General features: G+C 46.1%; 1 protein-coding gene across 1 annotated transcript in view; it reads right to left on the bottom strand.

Annotated features, from left to right (window-relative positions):
• Positions 1-2,310: 2,310 nt before the first annotated feature.
• ATP6V0E1 (ATPase H+ transporting V0 subunit e1) overlaps positions 2,311-6,989 on the bottom strand; it is a 34,700-nt gene continuing 30,021 nt past the window's right edge. The window contains exon 4 of the mRNA XM_065874291.1: positions 2,311-2,807. The gene's annotated coding sequence lies outside the window, so the exon portion shown is untranslated. The remainder of the gene's footprint in view (positions 2,808-6,989) is intronic.

Below are 6,989 nucleotides of genomic sequence, written 5' to 3'. Positions count from 1 at the left end.
GGCTTCTCCTAGTCTGATGATCATCCCCAGGCCACACCATGTTCACCGGGACTTTGGAAGAGAGAAACACTTCCAGTATCCTTTTAAAGCGCTGGATGGTGCTCCTTCCAATCTGGGCCCTGACAAGCACTAGAGCAAGGGCACTGTCAAAGGAAATAGGATTCACAGGCATCCATCTCAGATGCTGGGTCGTTTTAACAAAATGGTTCAATTATTAGGGAGGAGGTGAGGAGAAAACATATATCTGAGTTTACCTGGCTGTTAGGAGCTTGCAATCAGTCTTTGGGCAGGGAGGGGCAGGAGGGTGGGGGGGTGGCCTTTGATCTCCAATCTGGCTAGGAAATGAGCTCCTTTCTTCTTCACAGGCTTTATACCGAGGCCTCATCGGGAGTGAGTCCTAGTAGGGTTTGGAGAAAACCCTCTAGATTCAGGCCTGAGCTGCTGCCTTATTAGGGCCTTTTATCTCCCTAGAAAGTTTACTGAGCAGGCTTTTCAAAACCTCCCTGGCACATCACCAGGCCCTTCAGTGCTCATGTCCCTGTGTCTCCCACTGCTGTTAGTGGAGCCAACACATAAATCTTCCCTACCCGTCTGTAAGAATTGGATCCCACCAAATGGCAAGCAAGCCCAAGTGCAAAAAGCAATGTAATCCAGTTTACCCCCTAATGTCTTACAGCGAACAAGAAGTACGAAAATGGATCCGTACAAAGTGACAGAACAAGGCAGAACTCAGGGACCTGGATCAGCCAGGGTTGTGACCTCTGTCTTCAACCATGCCATTAAATCAGAAATGTGTCAAACCACGATCGTGAATGAGAAGGGTCCCCCAAGAGCTGCCCTCCATCACTGCTGCAAGCATGCCACAGCCGAGGTCTGCTGTGCTGAACCCATGTAGGCTCCCTATCAGCTCATGCCGTGCTGAACTCGGGACAGGCAAAAGCAACACTCAAGGGAAGCACCACACTAGGGACGACATGAGGCTCAGCTTCAAACCCATGGTGGTCTGCTGGGAAGCAGTCCAGGGTGGGAGTTGGAACAGTTTCAGACTGACCGCCAGTGATGATGGGCAGTAGGGCCTGACTTGAAGAATCTGGGTACACAGCTGCACTCAAGTCACGCTCCCCCGACCGCGGTCAGGACTCAAAGACTGTGGCATCCTTTCATGTACCCACAGTAACACCAGCATTGGTTTCTTAGATGACAAATAACGATTAAGGATCAAGTAAGTTGCTCCGATGAGAGACAGCTTGATCATCCACAAAGGCATAATTCTTCCCTCCCACCCGAGCCCCAGAGGTGGCTCCTGGCCAGTGGAACTCTGAGAGAGGCGGGGTACAAGGAAGAAGTGCTCTAGAGTAGAAATTAGAAAACACGGATTCTACTCCCCCATCTGCCTCTGACCAGCTATGTTAAACTGGGAAAGTAACTCTCCCTGTCTGGGCTGAGATTCCTCATCTATAAAATGATGGGGTTAGCATGTATCACTATGGTCCCTCAACATCAAATCTTCAGTGTTTTCTGGATTCCATGAAAGTAGCTAAAGAGGCCTGTTTGCTGGAAATGTAAAGTACACAGCTGCCTCTCAGGAAAAACTTTAAGTTCAAAATGAAGGAAAAGAAAGAAATGAAAGCAAGAGAGTCATGTCAACTTGAAACTCTCTTTGGTCATAAGAATAGCAAAGCAATGAGTTCAGATAGTTTGGGAGGAATAGAAAAGTACAAACTGCAAAACAGGAAACCCATTCTTGGCTGGCTGTCAAAGAGCCATGAGCTGGTGAAAATTTAGATCCATTTTCATTTTAAATTTCTTAAAACTAATAAAGTCCCCAAGTTAGTGAATTATTGAGAGGCCTGCTACCGAAACACAGAATTATTGTTCCCGTCCCAGGCTTTTTAACCACTTGATTTTTCAGTCCTATTTCTGATAGTGAGGTGGTACAAGGAACTGCTGGTTCCTGCTTGTCCCTGTGGCTGGCACCGCCCCTCTACCTGCTTAGCATCATGACCACATTTTTATGGACAATGGTCAAACGGGGCCTTGAATTATATACCTCCCCAAATAGCATTCCAGCTCTTGAATTTACAGGGACCCAACTTCCACATCTTTGATTCCTCCAGTGGCTACAACAAGCACTCAGGTGTTTACCGGATGATTAACAACAGTACTTACCAGACTCCTCAGGTATCTCAAACTACACAGCCAGATTAATCCATCCAAGCTACGTTTGGACTACAAAATCATTTTTCAAAAAGGCATTATCCAGAGACAGAAGAGCTTACAGAAATGAGCTTAACAAACACCAAAACCAGATTTCCATAGAGAGCAGAAAAATAATTTATTCCAAAGGAGGGCAGAAATAAGAAACTCATCCTGAAAATATACTTTGGTATAATTCTGGTGGGACACATTTTCCCTCTGAACATGTTCTCCTACTGACTGCCCCACTGGAGTCTTACTGTCATGTAATAGTTTTTAAACACTTCGCTGATTCTCATGTTGTGAGCAGGCAGGAGCCATCTTCAAATCCACAGTTTCCAAGGAGAGAGTAATCTTATTTCTCCAAAGAACAGCACTTGCTATCTCCAAACAGTACATAAACATTTTATAGAGGCAGCACAGTTCAGATTCAACAGGCACATCATTCATCAAAGTGTAAAAAAGGTGACAGGAAAAAATACTGCATTGTAGAATAAGATATTCAAATGTGGTGGGAACGTTTAAGGCAGCTGACAGCCAAAGTGGGCGAGTCAAGGAAGGTGGTCTGGGTAAGGAGGTGATTTTGCATCTAAAGGAGTTCTCTTCGTGACCTGCAAAACAAAACCGTTCCAGTAACTGGGCCTTTCCATCAACCTCAGGAGGACAAAAGGGTAACACCAAGAAAGTCAACCAGGCCAGTAATTTTAAATACAAAGATGCCCCCTAAATGAAAGTGGGCTCGGTTAATGTGCAAGTTCGGGCAGGTTTTGCGGGGCTGTGACAGTAAGTCCAGTTACCAAGGACAATGCTAAACTGAGGATCCCAAGTCCCGGTTTGACGGTATCACAGAAAGCAGGAAGAGTGGAGCTGACTAAGACCCGTTGCACTGGGACCTGACAAGTTCCCTTGGGCTTCAAGAATCTGTATTTGCACTTCCGCTCCCACAGGCGGGCAAGCTGGTCCCTGCGTCAGACTCCTAAAGAGCAGGCTCCTTGCTACTCGAGATGGCTCACCGTTCTTGCCACCCCAAGTGTAGGTGACAAATGAGAATTCCTTCTTCTAGAAGCTTAAAGCTGCAACACCACCTTTGCAGAGCTGGCAAACATTTAAAATAGGTATCTTCACACATCAGACTGCTAACAGTGGTCGCATAACTCCTTCACGCAAAAGCTTATTGTATAACGTCTTGATAAATAAAGCCATATGTGCTACTTTTGAAGTTAAAGAGAAAAAATAAAGAGAAAATAAAAGCTAAATAGTGTCTTTAAGAGGTGATTTCCACACAAGCCTCGAGTTAGTGGGTAAGAAAACAAGCTGGTTGTGGCCCACCATTTGCTAGGGTGTTGAGGGAGGTGCAGGCGGAGTGAGGGGCTAGTTAAGTGGGGATGAGGCACGGCTGCAGCAGGCAGGTCTGGAAGGCTGGAGGTCACAAAGCCCACAGGGAGACCACACGGGCCCTTGCGATTTCCCAAGCCAGTGGGCACGCACCCTGGAGAATCCCCAGTGCCGGGAGATTAAATGGCGGGTTTCCCAAGGCTCCGGGGCCAAAGTGCCCAGAAGCAGACATGAGACTGCTGGTAAATCTTACTGGAGCAAGCTGGGCAGGCCAGCCGCCCTCCATGGTGGAAAGCACCGGACTGCTGGGGACCCACTAGGGCAGGACAGTGCAAACAGTCAACTGAAGATGTAATTAGAGGACCATTTTTACCACGTACTAAGGAAAATAACCGTAGCAGGCTAGGTAGGGGCAATGACCAGAGCTACCGGTTTCTTCCATGGCTTCATGAAACCTTTCCTCTAATCTCACGATCATTTTCTCTTCTCTTCCTTAGGCCAGCAGAACAGCCCTCTGCATAGACCTGAGTTCCAGGCAGATTATTAATTTACTTGAGAATATGTGAAGCAGTGAATCCAAATGTTTTGTGTGTGAAGTTCCTATGAAGAGCATACGGTCAGGGGACTTGCCTGGTGGCGCAGTGTGTTAAGAATCCGCCTGCTAATGCAAGGGACACAGGTTTGAGCCCTGGTCCAGGAAGATCCCACAAGTCACGGAGCAACTAAGCCCGTGTGCCACAACTATTTAGCCTGCACTCTAGAGCCTGCACGCCACAACTACTGAAGCCTGCTCACTCTATGGCCCGCATGCCGCAACTACTGAGCCCACCTGCTGCAACTGCTGAAGCCTGTGCACCTAGAGCCCACGCTCTACAACAAGAGAAGCTACCGCAGTGAGAAGCCTGCAAACTGCATTGAAGAGTAGCCCCTGCTAGTCGCAACTAGAGAAAGCCCGCGTGCAGCAACGAAGACCCAACGCAGCCAAAAATTTTTTAAAAAGAGCATATGGTCAGACTTCCTCACTGTTTAGGCCTTTCTGGATGAATGAACAATCACAGAAGGGGAAAACAGGTCTTCACTTTTGAAAAACCACACGGAAAGAGGGAATAATTTTCCCTCAAGCTCAGTGATACCAGTTTAAGATTAATGTGAACGAGCATTATGCTCGAAGACCTGTGGTTTGATTCTGGAGTGAATTAAAGAAGCACATATTCTAATCATCTCTCTGATATGAAATAGCCATTCTGGGGTGGAGGTGGGGAACTCAACCAAAGGGTCCATGCTCTCATTTTGTAAAATAAAGGAATCACAAAGCTACTTTCAGATAAAACTGAGAATAAAGACAACATAAAAATATTAAGGCTAGGGCTTCACTGGTGGCGCAGTGGTTGAGAGTCCGCCTGCCGATGCAGGGGACAAGGGTTCGTGCCCTGGTCCGGGAGGATCCCGCATGCCGTGGAGCGGCTGGGCCCGGGAGCCATGGCTGCTGAGCCTGCGCCTCCAGAGCCTCTGCTCCGCAACAGGAGAGGCCACGGCAGTGAGGGGCCTGTGTACCACAAAAAAAAAAAAAAAAAAAAAAAAAGATAAAAATATTAAGGCTAGAATCAAGAAATCTGTTCAGGGAAGGATGATGAGTGAATATACATATTTTTAAAACAAAAAAGAAGAGGTCTCATTTTTATCTTTATTTTTTCTTTTCAGATAACTTCGCAAAATAATTCCTTCTTTACTCTCATGGTAAGGTATGTATTTATTGTAGGAGATTAACTACAAGAGGTATTTAAGCAACCTATAAAGGCCTGAATGTTTCACAATTCAAGGCAAAAACAGCAGAGCTAAATACATTTAGGAGAGAAGAGATCTCTGGGAAGCCAAGTGGCCAGGAAAGGAAGTGCAAGGACTTGCAAGCTGGACACTCAGAGAAAACATCAGAAAGAATTGAGAATGGGCGAGTGGAGACAAGAAACCAGAATGTTCGCTGAATAGTGTGTTTACTAACCGGCCTTCTACATTAATGACTGCGGTAGGGTAGTGAGGCAGGAAAAGCTAAGTAAAGCTAATTAGGTCAAGAGCATGAAAATGGTATGGCTGGAACCAGTAGGTCACGGAGGAAAGTTGTGCAGAGAGAGGCGAAGGTGGTTGGAAGGCAAACTAGGCAGGCCTTGACCACCAAGTTAGAAAGTGGGACAGAATCTGCAGACTAGTCATCCTTATCTTTTGTGGCTCATGGGACCTTTGGCGACCCTGACAAGCTGTGCTGACAACACGTTACATACAGCATTCCAAGCGGCACGTACCCATTAAAATCAGGGACCTTGGGTTTAAGAAAAAGCCCTGCTGTAGCCCACAGAGAGCTACTCAAAGTTTCTGGGGCAAGCAGGATGTGTTTCAGGAAGTGCTATGTCAGGAAGATAAACAGGGTGGTGGTTTGTAGATACCTTGAGTGTAGAGGCAGGCAGAAGTGATGAGGAGCCACTGCAGTAATTCAGAGCCGCAGTGACTGGGTCAGATAGTAGGGTCCCCGACAGAGGAACAGAGTAGACAGGCAGACACAAGTGACATAAGTGGCTCAACTGGATTCAAGGAAGAGGAGAAAGAAGCGATCGAATGGGTTCTAGGTGACAGGGAAAACTGTGACAGGCTTTTTAACCAGAAAACACCTTGCATTGTTTTAACTTTTCACAAGTATGGCTTAGTTCCAACCTCTCAACAGATCACAAACCCCTTCAGAGTCCACAGCCTCCTCTGAAATCCCCACTCAGTACTATGTACCTCGTGACACTCAAATATTTTTGGAATGCATAGAAAAACAGCTTCCTCAGGGCAGAGGCCTAATTACCAATAGTGTATAACTCTCCGGTCCAGACTTTGTAATAAAATAGAATGCCTGCCCTTTTAGGACCGCGGTAAACCATATAGGCTTATCTAAACATATCACCATGATGCGGTTAACCAACTAACTTACAGAACACTGGTCTGAAGCCATTCCAAGGAGATTCCGTACAAGCATCACACCCCCAAAGCTGCAGGAAAATGGGACATTGGAAAAACAGCAACCTTGATGTGCTAGTTCCATAAGCATCTCAGGAATCGAGGCTCTAGAGGCAGCCAAGGTTGCAGGGGACAGAGATGGCATGAACATAGTTCTTTGAAGTATTGGGTAAGATTTCCAGCCAATAAACATAATGTGCTATAACTCAGCCTATCAACATATGAAAGAAAATCATGGCAATTAAAGTGTTTAGAGTAGCAAAGGACCGGCTTGCTGTTTAACCGTGTTGTTCAGGATCAGTTCAATTTCATCTGTATAGAATTATTATTTGAAAGCTTTCATGACTGCTCCTCATTTTTCTCTGCTGAATACCATGCCTAGCTTACATCTCCTACTTTCCAAATCTGGCCTCTTAAAGAATCACATACAGAATTGAACACTTTTCCTTACCAGCTGAGGACAGGCC

This window comes from Phocoena phocoena, chromosome 3 (genome assembly GCF_963924675.1).
Source record: "Phocoena phocoena chromosome 3, mPhoPho1.1, whole genome shotgun sequence".
NCBI classification, from domain to species: domain Eukaryota; kingdom Metazoa; phylum Chordata; class Mammalia; order Artiodactyla; family Phocoenidae; genus Phocoena; species Phocoena phocoena.
This window is presented reverse-complemented; position numbering and strand designations above follow the sequence as displayed.